Raw genomic sequence first — 17,490 nt, forward strand, 5'->3', positions numbered from 1 at the left:
TTTTTTAGGTCACAGTCTTCTCTTTCATCTTTCAGTATCTTGGGCACTTGTAAATCTCTTGGGCATCAGAGGTAAGTTTTTGTGGATTTGTGAAGTATTGTCAAAAGCTTAAATTTAGGTTTTGCAACATGCATGATTCTGAGCTCTGAAAAATGGAGTAAAGGACAAAAAAGATTTTAAATTCAAGATAAAATACATGTAATTTTAAACATTAGCTCATTCACTAATGTTAGTATAGTAAAAACTGGGCTGGTAACTGGAAAAAAAAAATAAAAAGAGAGAAAAAAAAAAAAAAAGAGAGGAAAAAAAATACAAACAGCCATGAAAAGATCTTGGTGCTTAAATTGACTTTTTTTTTTAAAAACTGATGATTATTTTTGGCCTTCTGAAATCCAATGAACACATTTGGCACATAGAAAATTAGCTCCTGATAAGAAAGAAAAAAAAAAAAAAGAAAACACGGTGCACTGAATCACCTTCTACATCTTATCATATCTACTTTAAGTAAAGTTCTATTATTATTCCATGTCAGAGCTGCTTCACTAAGCAATGTAATAGATAGCCACCACAGTTCTTAATAATTTAGTGCAAATTATAAAGTAGACTGTGTCTGAAATTGAAAAAAAAAAAAGCCTCTACTGTTCACCTAGACTTCAGTATTGACTTAGTTTATACAAGAGTATTTGGATGTCTCCACCTATCCAATAGTTTACAATGAAAAATTATAACCCTCTTCTGCTTCAGTAAGAACTGTAAAAATTATGGTATTTACTACAGTGGGCCAGCAAGATTAAGGAAATATCAGGATCCAATTATGCAAATTCTCTTTTTTTGAGTGAAGGAGACAACATAATCCAAAATGCTAATGTTATGAATGTATAGAACTCATAGAAATAAAACCTTCAACTGAGGCTGAGTGCAAAGCAAAAGATAGAGAGCAGAAGATGTCTTGAAGAACGAATAATATATATTTAACTTCAAAATTGAAATGCATTTCTAAGCTTTCTTATATAGTAATAGCAGAAGACATCCTCTTGAACTAAATAAAAATAAACCAAGTTTATTCCTGGCATGATTCTAGTATGTCAGTTCATAGAGTGACACACTGAATACGGCTAATCTCAAATGTTGTTTTTTTTGTTTTTTTTTTTCTCTGACCCACGATGGTGAAGAAATTGGAAGTTAGGGCCAACTGCCTGTGGCTGTGAATGTCAGAGGAGATTGCACTCATTCAGTGAGTTTCATATGCACATCTGAGTTCAGCATTTGTCCTTAAAGGAATAGATTTTGTCACAACTGCACTTCTGTAAAATGTTTAATTTTAGGTTTGTAAATGTAAAAGGAGAGAAAGAGGAAAAGTATGTAACTGAAGATAAATAAATAAGTAAACATAATAAGGCCCTTAGTACTTTTTTTTTTTTTTTTTTTTTCCTACAGTGAGGCAAAAACTGACTTGAAAATTTTAAAGATCAATTGGAAAATACAAGATTTTTTCTTTGGCAGATATAAGGAGTTGTGCTCAATAAAAAAGCTATTTTTGACTGTGACTAGCTTCTGAGTGCTGTATGTCATAGTTTCCATTACTCTGAGTAGAGACTAGGAAAATCATACCATCAGTGGCATCAGAAAAAAAGAAAGCCTCACAATGTTCCTCTTTACTTTCATATTTTTGTTTATTCTTTCATTTTCCTTAAGTAGTAAAAGATGTATTAGATCCTAACTGTTCTGATTTTCCCTGATGTTTGGATTAAAAAATAAATACCAGAGAAAAGGAAACCAAATTCTTTGCTCCTTAGTACTTGTAAATAGCAAAGGCTGTATTAAGAACTGTCATTACCTGCAATTTTTTAAGTCCATACAGTATCCATAAGCTCTGCAGATCTCTGGAACTCAAGAAGCTCAGGACATAGACTTGATTTCTGTAATATTACCTTTGAATTACCTTTAAATCTACTAATCCCTTCTACAAAACTCTGACAGGTTGCATGGAGAATTCTAATTTGATAAAACACTGAGATCCAGCCAGATTACAAACAGAATATATTTTACTCTTAAAAAACAAAACAAAACAAAAAACTAGTATAAATGTTGCAGTAAGATCAGATTTGCTCCAGGATGTTGTCCCTTCTGCTCCATTTTATGTTGCATATGCCTGATCAAGCATAGAGTACAGCTCATTCATTAGAATGATTCTACCCATCATCAGAAAGCTAACAAATACACCATTTCTGAATCGTCACTAAGATGAAACTTTACAAGGCAAATTTGATAGTGTCATTAATTATTACCTGATCTTTCGATACAATCAGAAAGCCTGCTAAATACATTTCTCTTTTATGAAGACTGCTCCCTCAGTTGTTTCAGAAATTCTCTGGCTAGCACAGCTATTTCAAGAATAAAGTGTGCCCTTTCATAGTACTCTGCTTCTTTTCAAAAACCACTGCCTACATACTAAAGCAAGACTCTTACTGTTTTCCAAACTATAAAGATTTTATTCTTCCCTTGGTATTATAGTGAAGCTACTTCACGTTATTTGGCTGATTCTGTGTTTTTCACAGACACTGTCAGATATAAATTTAAACTTTGTAATATGCAGACAGCTGAGTTTTGTTAAAAGAAAAAAAAAAAAAAAAGAAAAAAAAAAGAAAAGAAAAGAAAACCACTTCTATTACTTTCTGGAACTGAGGAGTTTGGGGTTGCTTTTTGTGGTATAAGGTTTCTTAAGAATGAGATTTTCTTCTGGAAAATCATGTTGTTTTTTTTTTGGTTTGGTTTGGTTTTTTTGTTTGTTTGGTTTTTTTTTTTGTTGTTTTTTGCATTGTTTTTTTAATGAGAAATACATATAGTTTTAAATTTAATCTTTTTTATTGCTATTATTATTATTATTATTTGTTTATTTTTATTTTATTAAAGATTATCAAAATAGAACCTACCATCTACAGAGCTCCTTCAGCAAACAGACTCTTCAAACAAAGAGCCTGGTCACTGTGACACAAATAGATTCACTATTCAGTGTGAAATCACTGCAGTAAACCCCAAAGAAACAATATCCAAAGATCTCATTTGTGGCTATTTATGACTCTATGCAGTTTTGCTATTTTTTTCTTTTCAAAGCAATCTTCCCTCCCCTATTCCAAATCTTTTTGAATTCAGAGGCATTTCTTTTTTTGTTGGTGCAGCAATTTCACTGTAATACCCTTTGAAAACACATGGAAAATGATTCGCTGTTCCAAGGCTACTGAGTTTTCAACCTTATATTAATAGTCAAATTTCTTGACAGAACCATAACATTGTTTGGGTTGGAAGGAACCTTAAAGATTATCTAGTTCCAACCTCCCTGCTATAGGCAGGGACACCTCCCTCTAGACCAGGTTGTGCAAAGCCCCATCTTGCCTGGCCTTGAATGCTTCCACAGAGGGGTCATTCAAAATCTTTCTGGGCAACCTGTTGCAGTGTCTCACTGTCCTCACAGTAAAGAGTTTCTTACTAATATCTAGTTTAAACTTACCCTATTCCGGTTTAAAACCATTTCCCCTTATTGTTTTGCTACATGCCTTTCTAAAATGTCCCTCCCCAGCTTTCCGGAAGGCCCTTTTCACATACTGGAAGGCCACTATCAAGTCTCCTTGGAGCCTACTCCTCTACAGGCTGAAAAGCCTAAGCTGATAATGCCCCCTGATGATCTTTGTGTCCCTTCTCTGGATCTGCTCCAAAAAAGCCATGCCACTGTTGTTATGTAAGTTTTTAATATATTTGTTTCAAATATTTTATTACAAAATTGTTAGAACAAAGTTGTTAATAGTCTTCTTTATATTTGCTTACTGAATCCCATAATAAATGTAAGCATTTTTTAAACAAAGAATATTATTAAGAGCACAATAAATGTTACTAAGTGATAAACACACAGTTCATATTGAATAAAAAGGAAGGCATATTTCATTTCCATGACACTGAATCTTGTGTTTTAATCACCTGAATATATGTCTGTCACTTTTTAGACAATTCATTTGCATGTCACGTGCATATGGGTAAGCGTATAGCCAGTAAGAGAAAGAGTGAGAGAAAGACAACATAGAAAACACCTAATAAAGGCTGTTTTTATGTCAAGCCCCAGATCTAAGAAATTACACAGTTAAGTGAATTTGTATTTCTGGTACCATTAGAAACTTCCACATACTAGAACTCTGTCAAATCAAAAACATGTGAAGGCATAGCTAACAATCCCTCGTGAACAATTTATTTGAAGTTAATAGCAAGAATTATATAAGATATGTGACCAAGGATAAGAAGGAATCCAGTTTGACAGCAATCAAATGCAGGAAGAATGTGACCACATTCTTTTCCAGCCGTGTTCAGTAATTTTGTTCACTGTAAAACACATAAAGAAGCAATCCTACAGAACTGCTTAAAATAGAACAGTGATTCATAGTCAAAACAGATTTATCATCTGAAAAATTTAAGATGTTATGTGTGTGTGAAACAAATTACCACATATATGAAGTCTGCCTCACCCATGCCTGAATCCACAACAGGCAATATCTGCATTGCTAGCATTTGTTAGCAACAGTAGTTACTCAGTGTTAACAAGATCAAAAACAGATTTGCAGGATAAGAGAGAATGTTAAAAGTGAATTGGCAAAGGTCCAAGTACTGAGTTGTATTTCTGGGAGTGAAATCAGCAGGTTAAGGCAAGTTATTCTGGCCTTCTGTTCAGCACTTTTGAGAGTCCATTTGGAGCACTGTGTCCATGTTTGGACGTTCTGAAAAAAAAAAAAAAAAAAAAAATCCAAAAAAACAGCAACAACAACAGTAGGAGTCATCAAGAAGTGTTTAACTGCATTTAGTACTGTCAACAGAACATTCTGTGGAGTTGGCTTTTTTCTTTGTATTTGGCAGATATAGGTCTATGGTACCAGATACCGCACTGAAGAAGTAACATCTTTTTCAGTTATTAATGATAAACTTTTAAAAATTGCAACTACATGTGGTCATCAAACCCCAACACAGAACATTTTTAGGGAGCTAAAATAAATGCGAAAGAAGGACAACAAGGCGTGTGAAGGGCTTGGAAAATCAATCCTATGAGGAGAGGCTGAGGGAGCTGGGGCTGTTTAGTCTGGGGAAAAGGAGGCTGAGGGGAGACCTTATCGCCCTCTTCCAATTTCTGAAGGGTGCTTACAGTGAGACTGGGGCAAGTCTCTTCTCACTGGTGACAAATGACAGGACAAGGGAAAATGGCCTCAAGTTGCTCCAAGGTAAGTTTAGGTTGGACATTAGGAAACACTTCTTTACAGAAAGGGTAGTTAAGTACTGGAATAGGCTCCCCAGGGAGGTGGTTGAGTCACCATCCCTGGATGTGCTTAAGAGCCTCTTGGATGTGGTGCTAAGAGATATGATTTAGCAGAAGGTTGTTAGAGTTAGGCTGTGGTTGGACTTGATGGTCTTTAAGTTCTTTTCCAACCTGGGTAATTCTATGATTCTATGATTCTATGAAAGGACACAGCAGTTATGAAGAAAGATGTGGAGTGTGGGGGGAGGGGGATGACCAAAAAGACATAATTCCCAGGAAGAATATAAATTATCTTTGTAGATGTAAATTCCCTATGAGAATTAACTGCCTACTTCAACACAGAGTGAAGTTCCAACATCTTTCTGAGGAACAAGATAGGGACATCACAGGCTTTTTCTATAGATTCATTTATAATCCATTGTTGAATATTTTTACATTAGAAAGCCAATTCCCACAATTAATGTGTATTCTATGACTATGGTTCTATGATTCTACTATTAGAGAATAATGTTTGGAACATTGATTCCAAAGCTGGATTTACAATAGAAAGTGAACAATGGTAGAAAATTTTCTGTAGATAATTCACTTGCTTTCAGAGTTACTTTTCTGTTGATGCTGACTTAATTGATGTTCAAATTAAAAATCTTAGCAAGTGAGTATCTTTATAGATATTTAAAGAGCACATCTATTTAGTTCTTTTAGAAAAAAAAAAAAAAAAAAAAAAAAAAAGGCAAAAGGCAAAAGGAGAAATCATCCTTCCTCATTTGATACATCTAATATAAATCAAGATTGCAATTGAAAAGAAAGGTAATGATCTGAACTGAAATTCACTTTCCTAATGGCATGAATATATGCACCAGTTCAAAAAAGATGGTAATGTACAGGGAAGAAGAGGAAGAGAATAACTATTCTTCTTTTGGTTTGATTTGGTTTGTTTACTTTTCGTAGTGAATTGTTGTCTCATGCTGGCATAGAAGATGAATAAAGTACATACTCAAAGAAGATGGAAGAACAGGCATTACGGTTTTCCAAAGGATCTCATATAAAAGCAGCATGTAGTAAACTTAAGGACTGATATCTCTTTTCTTCAAACTGATTTGTTCACCATTCACCAGTGAAGACAAAATTGGTGGACAGAAGAGCAGATTTCTCCATTAACTTGTCTTCTACCTGGAGAAAAGAAGATTACACCTTCCTGGGAAAAGTTTGATGACTTCATTGAAATCTAAAGTGTCAGGTATGAAAATAGGTATAAAAAAAACAAGCTATGTCAAAGGAAGATCAGGAGACTGGGAGCTCAGATTTGAACCAGGAAGAAACTGTCCTACAAAGTTAGCAGGATTGCTTAAAATTTGCTATGGACCAAAAAGCCACAGATCAAAAAATAGAGGAATGACATTTACTAGATAAGAAATAGATGGGAAGGAAAGTACTTGCTTGGAAAATGGTGGCTGGGAACAGGGAAAAGTAATCTGCTTCCTTCTCCACTGGGTGTATTGGTCTACTTAAGATGCCCCAGTATACTGTTTTGTGATCTGTTGCAATGTAGTTGTACAGCTTTTGCAGTCTTTTGGTATTCTCATTTCAGTAAAGAGAGAAGGGGATAAGAATTCCATCATAAGGATTCAATGAGTTCAATGATTTGCTACAATTTATGCAAAGACAGTGAGAGGAGAAAAGAAAGGAATAAAATATACACATAACATTGTTTCTTCTTTCTGTGTATGTTTACTCTGTACAACATGGGAGAACTAATTTAAGGCATTTTATGTTAAAAAAAAAATAAATCAAAGTATTCATTATTCACACATTATTCTCCACTGTGGATCACTTTAGCATATACCTAATTTATCTCCAGAAAGAAACTATAATCAATTGGATTTTAATCAGTAGATATCTACTCAAACTTTCACTGTTCCTCAAATATGAAAAGATGCATATGTGTAAATATTTAGTATTAGAAGAGTCATTTTTCTACCTTGTCATCATTTATGATTAAAAAATATATATTATTAGTGGTAGTAGTAGTATTAAAAGACCTTGTTTATCATTTATTAAAGTAAACATATCTCTGATATACTTTTGTTGTTTTTTTTTTTTTTTAGAAAAACTTACTTTGTAAAAGGATACATTTGGATTCAAAAGAAAAATAAAAAGTTAAGAACGTTGAACACTCATGGGGAAAAGTGGAGAAACAAACAGAACTTTCTGACAAATATGATGGCTTCAATGGAAGACTGTCAATCAGCTCTATTCACAGCTCACTGATGATGGCTGCTGTCCCTGCTTATTTTCAAAGTAAAGAAATTAAGAAAGAGGATATGATCTGCAATTCAATTAGTTTGTCAGAGGCATACAGGGATTAGAGTTTTTCCAGAGATGTGTGGATGTAGCAGTTACATATTGTGAAACTGTTTCTCAAATTTTTAGATTTTCATTCTACATACAATTGAAGGATGAGAGGAGGGACCCACAGTAAAGGAGAGAAAGGGACTTTACATGAACTGGGACAGGGGTAGTGAAAAGTTTACGTAGAAGTTGTTAGAAGAATGAGAATTGCAGACACTATGTCTGGAATAACAAGGGGGATGAAGGCCATAAATATAAGGGTGGAACAGCCCAAGGGCAGTGAGGTCATGAGATGTCCACAGGGCAAGCTGGAACCAGTTTGGTGGGTGCCCCTCCCATGGGGTTGAAAGTTTACAGAGTGGAAGAGAATGAGCCTTCATCCCACAACCACCCCCCCACGACTCACTACCCATGTGCAAGGAGGGAGGGACCACATGCTAATGGGCTCTCAGTAATGTAATGAAAATGTATCTGAATTCCTGTGAACTATTGATTATGTATTAGTCCAGCCTATATCCGTAGAATGCTTTCTCCTAATGGTGTGCAAGTGAGCTATCTGCCTTGCACCAGGATGTATGCACATCACTCATTAAACATACTTGCTTATGGAGTTTGATTTCTGCATGTCACTATCTTAACTGTATTAAAGTCAGCTTTGAAATTCTCTTTCCACAATGTCTTTTGGAAGAAAACAGTATTTATCTAGAACAGGATGCAAAAAGATAAGAAGAAATGGATTTAAATTGCAGCAAGAAGATTTAGTCTTAACATTAGGAAAACGTAATAATAAAAATAGTGACGTTCTAAAACAGATTGACTCTAGAAGTTGTGAAAAATATATCCAGATTTTTAAGAATAAATTATGGGAAAAGAGTGTCATGAATGAAGCTTCTATCTATGCTAGTTTTTCTATAAGGGTGACAGAGCTGAGGATCAGCTATTTGTTCAGTATGAGAGATCAAGATGTAGTTCCTGTCTGTGGTTTAATTAAAAGATATTTTGTGCATTGGCCTTAAAATTCCATTGATAAAATGCTCATGGGAAAATTATCACGTGTACTACTGGAAAGTGATTTAAATGTTGCTTTGTTAGTTACTGTATGACATGAAAAAATGTTGTGTATGTTGATAGTGATTAAAACTGTTATTAAATTTCGACACATAATAAGTTTTGATTAAATCATAAATCAAGACATACAATGGGATACCCAAAGGTATGAAAAAAAATAAAAATTAAAGAGAGAAAGATCATTAAATTTGCCAGTCTTTTAGTAAAAAGGTGGATTCCAGAAAAGATATGACAGTTTCTTTTCAACCAAGGACAGAAAGATTTAGGTAGAAAGAACGAAGACAGAAACAAAGTGATAGCCAATAGCATGATCAACTGGCCAATTATGCCCAAATTTCTTGCATGGCTTGTTAAAGAACTTTTGCTTTGGCTGACAACCATTGTTTGGTTTCTAACATACTGCATCAGGACTCCTATTAAGGGTTTTGAGGAGGTTCAGCTTGTGAGTTCAATGCGTACTTCTTTCTATAAGTAGTATGTAAGTAATCTTGATATTTTGCTTTGCTCGTTATTTGTGATTGCATGTATTTTGAACAGAGAAAAACAAACAAACAAACAAACCAAACTGTTTTGGTTACTAAGGCAGAGACAGAAAAGGAAGATAGCCTCATGGAAATAATCTTCCTTTTCTCCCAGAAGACTGCTATCAGTTTTTATATTGCACAGCATACATGTCATCTCTAAAACTGCAGTTCACTTACTTTTCTCTCAGAAATGAATATACTGTAGCAGAAAGTGTGTAAGAAAAATTTGAAGGGAAAATAAATCAATCCTTTCTTTAGCCAACAAGCAATTTTGTACGCTAGCAGGGGGCATACAGGACTTGTCCAACATTACTGTTAGCTAAAGAGGAAAATATTGATTTGTGTTTGCCTTTTTACATCAACAGTAAAGAGTCTATAGCATTTTACACATCACAGAACAAGATCTGAGGGTATCAAAAAGCAATATAAAAACCTTAAATGAATTGTGGCTCTGTTTTAAATAACATTTGAATGTTTATTTAATTTTGTTCTGTATCATCCATCTTTCTTCAAAGCAAAATAACTTTTTGTCTGTTATTGACCTTCTAATAATCTCTTCAGCACATACGTGCTTTACTATCTATCCATCCATGCAGTCCCATTCTTATTCACCCTTGAATTTAGACTATGCCTAGAATGATCTCACACATATAAACTTTTTTCTGTATACAAACAATTTCATGTTAGATGTCCTTAAGCATGAAGGAATTGGCTTCATTCTGTCAAATAAAGCATAAAAATACCAAGAATTTTTACTACAAGAAGGAATGATACATCAGTGTGTTTTGCTATATACTTCTAGGGTATCATAAGATAAAGGAATTCTTTACCATATGGTATAAATGTGAACTGACTTAGCACATACTGATATACTTGCTCACCAGCAGAATTCACATTAATATAGACAGCTGACATTATGCTCAATAAGACCCAGCAGCGCACCCTGACAGTCAGGAAGGCAAACAGTATTCTGTGATTCATAAAGTACAGCATAACCAACCAGTAGAAAGAGGTGATTCTCCCACTGCATTTAAATTGATGCAGCCTCATCTGGAGTTTTGTGTGTGATTCTGGGTTCCACGTTAAAAAGTAAAAAATAAACAAAATAGGGATAGATATTAAGATATTTTAGTCAGTCTGGTGAAAGGCAACAAAATTTCAGAAGGGTTGGAAGGAAAGGAGGAGCTGAGAACACGGTTATTCAAGCTTAAAAGAAAGAAGGCTAAGAAGCACTTACATTGCTATCTACAACTTCTTTAGAAGGAAAAGTGTAGATGACTCTTCTTTCTGTTATCTAGTGACAGGACACACTGGAATGGCTGAGATGTGCTAGGGGAGGTTCAGATTGGATATTAGAATATCACAAATAGCATGATTAAACACTGGAACAGACTGGAAAATCATTGTATTTTTCACCATGATAGAGCTTCAAAACTTTTCTAATAGTAGGAACAAGTGGAACAAAGAAGTGCAGAGGATATGGTGTCATATTATCGGCCATAAAAGCAATTACAAGTAATTGTAGCTGAGAAACATTAACAGTGGTATAAATTCATCCTTTACTCTTCATTTCAATTAGTGGGAAAAAAATATGTTCAGGCTACCACAGTTTCCTTGAAAGAAGAAATCTGATAAACATCATAGAAGTTAAGTGAAACCTAGCTCACAGTCTGCAGCAGATGAATGCCAGATGGCATACTGAAAACTACATAAAATGATATGGAATATCTACATTTAAGAGCTGACCCCTACTTTAGATGACTAATTAAGGGTGAGCTGAATTGTTTTCTGAGCTTGAGGCAAAATTTATTTGTTGCATATTCTAAGGGTATGTCATTGTAGGCACTTCGAGGTGTCCCACCTAGTCCCTAGTGGCCACCACAGAAAACTGAAGATTTCCACTAAGTCTTGTGTCACATTTGGTAGCCTACACAGATATCTCTCTCCTAATATCATCTTTCCGTGTAGTGTATAACCTTAGTCACCTACAGTAAGAAAAATGAATTACCCTAACTGTTCTCAACTGGCAGGTAAAAGTCAGACATATTCTTCAGTGTCCAAAGAGGCAATGAATTCCAACTGAATTTAACTTCTGTATAATTTCTACATACTAAATTAGTGTTATTTGAACATATGTTTTCTGTGTTCTGTTTCCAGAACACTTCAAGTAATTCTGTTGTTATTGAAACAATAATGTGTGATACTAGGGCTGACAGGGATAGAAATGACAAAGCTGAATATTCACCCTCACATTCAGAGTCATACAGTTTGTCAGCAATGCTGACACAAAATAACTGATTATGCCTTTTCAGCAGACTTCTACAAGACCTATCTCACCAGAAAGAAATATAGCTGCACTATCACATCTTGTTAATCTCACCACATATTTGTGAACAACTACTGTTAAGGATGAGGCACAGAAATAGTAAAATTTCATCTAACATCTCTGAAAAGAGCCTTAAAATTGAGAATTGCAACCACTTCTCTCACAAAAACAAGATCAACTCTTCATTCTTTTTATAAGCCTCTGGACTACATAATTGGATTCCAAAACACTATTAGTCTAATTTTGATCTAAAGAGGGTTTCCTTGAGGGTACTTGAATAACTGAAATATTTCATTCAGGAAGTATAAACTGTGCAATCTTAAATAGTACTTCAGGTATCAATAGATATTATTCAAGAAAATATATCCAAAAATATATTGTTTGCGGTATATGTCAATTTGTATTAGTCTGTTGAGCTTTGGTTGGTCAACTTGTCTTCAGTTTCTGCCACTGCTGTGAGCTTTCTTTTTGTGATGCATATGACAGTGATGGTTTCACACACACCATCATCTTTCTGAGATGATCTGAGTTCTATAGATAAAAATACCTATGGGTCTAATATTAAGCAACTTACTGAAGTAGTTTCACCCAGCTGCACTACTTTAAAGCAGAATAAATTTTTTCTGAGAGAACAGCAATTGATTGACAGCAGTTTTTTTGTTTTGTTTTGTTTTGTTTTTGTTTTTGTTTTATTATCAGTTTCTGGATTCAATATACAGCCATAGAAATAAGCATATAACACATTTTTGAAGCAATAAAAAGAAAAGTAATGAACCGTATCACGTGTTAGATTTCAGAGAAAAAAATAAAAACTAAAAAGGAACTGGAAAACTGAAGACATAAATCAAACAGATAATTTTATGCATAAATGGGCATTTGCTGTACAGATTTTTGGTTTATGCAAGTCAATGTTGAAAGCTTTCACTTCAGTGTCAATGAAGCGAGAATGATGTGTCCAATTTATGATGTTCTTTTTGGTGTTTCTTTTTTTTTTTTTTTTTTTGCTGTTATAATTTCCTCCTGCACATGACTAAGTATAATAAAAGAACTTATATATATGTATATTTGTTCAACTGTGTAAGTTTTTCAACTATTTCAACTCCTTGTCATTAACAGTTGCAGCTGCTGAGGTAAATGCAACAAGATTTTATGGTTGATTTTTTTTCTGTTTTGTTGTTGTTGTTGTTTTTGTTTGTTTGTTTGTTTGTTTTCCCTCAGAAATTAGATTCAAGAAGCATACTATTCAAAGAGCCAGAAACTGACTTCAAATTCTTATTTTATGAGTTCCCAAGTGATTTTTACATGAATAAGATTTATTATATTTGCAGATACATTTTGTCCTCATTTAAACTGGCTTAAACATGAAATAAATATGGAAAATCAGGAATAAATTTTGCCTGAGGAAAACATATATTCTTGACCTCCAGACTCTATTATTCCAAGTTATTATGTCTGGGAATTAAGCCAAACAGGCATTAAAGGAGAAGTTTCAAAATGCGTCAACCCATATTCTCAGTAGCTCACAGGTCTCTAAACACTTCACCCCATGAATTGCTACGTGTTCTTCTTTCCTACTGAATACAGAATACAGTTTATAGTTTATCTCAATATTCAGAACTCTTCATATAAAATGACCAAGATTTCTTTTCAGAAATCATGACCTCTCCTGACCGCTGTTACAATCCAACAAAACTGTGAAGTTTTCTGTCAAGAAATAAAGGCTTGCAAGAACAATAGACAGAACTTTTGCAAGAGCAGCTGAAGTATCAGGAACTCTCTTTTATGGTTGATATGAGATTGTGAAATGTGCTCAGGTTTCACAGCTTTCAAATGTAAATGGAACATTCATTTCTTCCGCTTGAGCTTCTTTTTAAAAATTCCGTCATACAGTGATGTTTGCTCACCTAGCTTAGTTTTTCTGAAATATGAGTTTATAGGAAAAAGGAGTACACAAACAGATCCTTGGATCAGTCTTTCATCTCTTTTTCTCATCCCATCCACTCTAGTGGAGATCTTCTAAGCATAGCGTTATAGATTTTTTGCAGTCCTCTTCCCCTGTTCCTATCTATTCAATATGAAATTAAAGAGAGATGTCTATACTTGTCTATTTAATTTCCTTTCTCTGTGCTAGTCCTAGATTCATAAATCAGATGGGTCCTCATAGATACAGGATGATGAAAACAAATGTATCTTGGTCTGTTGTATGGCTGCATTAACATGAAACAGTTTCTGAAAATTATGAAACAGTATCTGTTAGCTATCTCATTTAACTACATTTATATTTCTCTTATTTCATAGTATCATAGTATCATAGTATCGTGCGAGTTGGAAGGGACCTTAGAGATCATCGAGTCCAACTCCCGGGATTCGAGCCCTCTGTGTAGCAGAGCAGCACTTCTGCCACTTGCGCTACAGGGGGATTCGAACCCCGGGCCTCTGGTGTTGCAAGCGGCAATTCTACCACTGCGCCACCGGAGGCACACAAATATTATTTATGAAAAAATAAAATAATGCAACTAACACTTTGTCTGCTGCCATCATGTGAATATTCTGGAGTGTATTTGATATACCATTCTCCAACTCCTTGATATTATTATCTTGAATGCAGACATTTTAAGAGATATCATCAACTAATCTGTGCTAATAAAATGCTTATTTCAGTGTAGTTCTTTTTTTCTTCAGCCCTAAGGTAGTGCTATAGCAAATATGATCAATAATAATAATAATTATCTGTCATTACAGTTCATTTACTCAGCAGATATCAACACGGGATGAAATTTAATGGCCTGCAATATATTACAGGTTTGACAAAGTGATCTAGTAATTCCTTTTGCCCTAAACCTCTATAAGTCTGTTCATAGATTTATCCCTCCTAACTTTACTTGCTTGAAAATGCTTCAGCACAGTATCTATGGAGATATGTTGAGAATATGCTATGCAGTATCACCAAATTTATGTAATAAATAAATATTCATTCTATGTATGCTTACATGCTGAATTATTTTATGTGATAGAATCTGTTAGTGCTAAATACTCCAGAACACAAGAAAGAATTTACATAACACACATTATGTCATTCAATCCTTATATAAATCATTAGTTTTGGATTAAAACAAAATAAATAGAATAAAAAGTTTGTACTTACTGAAATGGATATAATCCCAGTTAGTTGCTAAATGTAATCTAGTAATAATCTTTAATGATATTTTAAAAAATCTGCCTATATGTGTGTGTTTTTATACATATATAAGTTTATAGAAAGACTATTGATTTTTTAGGCAAAAAGAATATGTGCAAATGGGGAGTTAATGTAACTGTTTTCAAAAGAGTATTTCACATGATGCTATATAAAAGTATATTAACTAAACTATACATTAGGTCAGGTATCAAATGGGAAAGTTTTTTCGGTCACAGAATGACAGAATGACTGCATACTCAGCACTAGTATAGGGAAGCCATATGGTAACAATATTTCAATTGACAACTGATAACTACATGTGCAGTATCTGAATTTTATATCATCTTTCTTACTGTGGCAAATCCATAGTTCCCCTAAAAGATACAAAGATCTTTCCATTTAGAAAAACTTGGATTTAGGCATCTAGAACATGGAATTGAGTCTTACTCTTTGATAGTGTTCCACTTAATGTACAGGCATCTGGGGTCATCTGACAATCCTGTCTCAAGATGTCATTTCACATTTTGGGTCATATCTGCTAAATTTCACATGATCTTTGAGGTATAACTTCTCAAATGACTTCAAATTCCTCTGTGTTGAGAGACAAACTGATTAATTTGACTCCACATTTCTGCTTCCCAATTTTCATTTCCTAAATAAGATTAAAGAGGGATCTTTGTATACTTTTACTGTATAATTAAAAATAATTATAATGATAAAAAAAAAAATTAAAAAAAGAAATACAAGTGATGCAAAGGTAATCACTGACCACTGCTCACAGGCAAACCAGCAATTCTCTGAGTATTGCCCATTTCCCAATAAAAATTAAAAAAAATAAAATAAAAACAAACAAACAAACAAAAAAAACATCCTCTCCTGTCATTGCTGAGCACACTGTATGGCACAGAATTCTCTGCTGCTTCATTTGGGAGAGCAGCTAATTATCTTGTGTCCCCTCTCAGCTTCTTGTTCGTCCCTAGCCTATTTACTGTGGAAGTAGAGTGGAAAAAAAATAGAAAACTTTGTCACCCTGCCATCCCTGTTCAGCAACAGCCAAATCATTGCTGTGTTGCCAAGACTGGTTTAAAAACAGAACCTTACACGCTGCTATGAAGAAAATTAACTCAGTCTCAGACAGAAAAAGTATAACTTCAGATTCTCCTCTGAAGCATCACTTATTGAGTGACTCAGTCTAGTTTATTCCTAAAAATAATTTCCTGGATCATAAGATTTTTGAATGAAACTACACCACTGAAAAACTTGTCCTCTTCAATCTTACATGAAGAATTTCCTTAAATGCTGTCCATGTTGAACATTAGAGTACGTGTTAAAATTATGCTATTTTTTTCATAACCCCATTACAAATTCTTAGTTTTTCTGAGATAGCAATTACTGAAATGCCAACTCAGTAAACATAACCTTTATTGTTGTACATTAATAATAATCTTTAATTTTTTTTTAATAGTGACACATTTTTTCTTGATTTTTAACTTAAAAAACAAACAAACAAACAAAGAAACCTCTATTTTCCAGTCAGAACAGTTCTTACTTTTCCTTTTGTGAATCTAAAGATTAAAGATCAAGGGAGTTTGTACTCCTGTTTTTCACTGTTTTTGTCTTTTTTTGTGGTGCATTGTAATACACAGACACATTTTATTTCTCAAATTCAGTATGACCCAGGAGTTAACACACAAAAGTCAATTTATTTGAAATGATACATATATATATATTCAGATATATACAGATATATATATATATATATATAATGATCATGTAAATGATATAATGGCTTAACTGACACTACCATGCTTGATTAATATTTGCTAAGGAATCTTCAAGAATCAGAAAATAAATTATTTAACAGATAGATCAGGATTCAGCTGAGCTGCTTTTCTTGGATGATTCATAGTTTATATTGAATTAGTAGATGAAACAGACGTTAACTAAAAGCTCTTCATCCTCACAAAACACCTCTTTTAAGGCTCAGAGGTTTTGTTTTGGCTTTGTTTTGGTTTTGTTTTGGTTTATTTGCCTAATGGAAATCAGGAATATTTTCTTATGTTAGTTTCTTATCCATTCAAAATATAATATAAAAAACAGTTTGGGTTCATATAATCAGGAAAGGAGACAGAAAGACATAAAAGTAAAATAACAATGGTTCTTCTAAGAACGTTAAATTTACAAAAACTGTATGGATCTGAAATTTCTATATTGTTATTGCTAGTTCTGCTTCCTTCAGAACTGAAACCTAATCTTAAGCAGTGGAAGCTGGTTTGGGATGTGGGCCCAGATCAGCAAAGCTAGTGACTGGACCAGGAAGGACTGTGGGGAACTGGAGCTCAGCTCTGCTTTGGACTCTCTGGGGCAGGGCCTGATGACCACAGGATCTGAAAGGGTATCCCTGAACAGGGTGTGGGGTTGCCCAGGGTGACACCTGGGGGAAGGGACAGTGAAACCCATGAGTTACCCCAGGACAATAACACCAACATACTGTCCAGAAGAGAACACTGAGCTGGTAAACCTTTTCTCTGATTAACTATCTAATCAATACACCCAAAGGTATCTGAGGACATAAACGTGCTGCCTAATCACTCAAGAAAAGGTTTTGAATATCTGAACCCACAGATATAGGTGTAAAACAGACCCTCCACTACAAGAAATACATCAAGTCTGTGAAGTGTGTCCAGAGAAGGGCAATGAATCTGGTGAGTGGTCTGGAGCACAAATCTAATGAGAAGCAGCTGAGGGAACTAGG

The sequence above is a fragment of the Excalfactoria chinensis genome, chromosome 1, assembly GCF_039878825.1.
Source record: "Excalfactoria chinensis isolate bCotChi1 chromosome 1, bCotChi1.hap2, whole genome shotgun sequence".
Lineage (NCBI taxonomy): Eukaryota > Metazoa > Chordata > Aves > Galliformes > Phasianidae > Excalfactoria > Excalfactoria chinensis.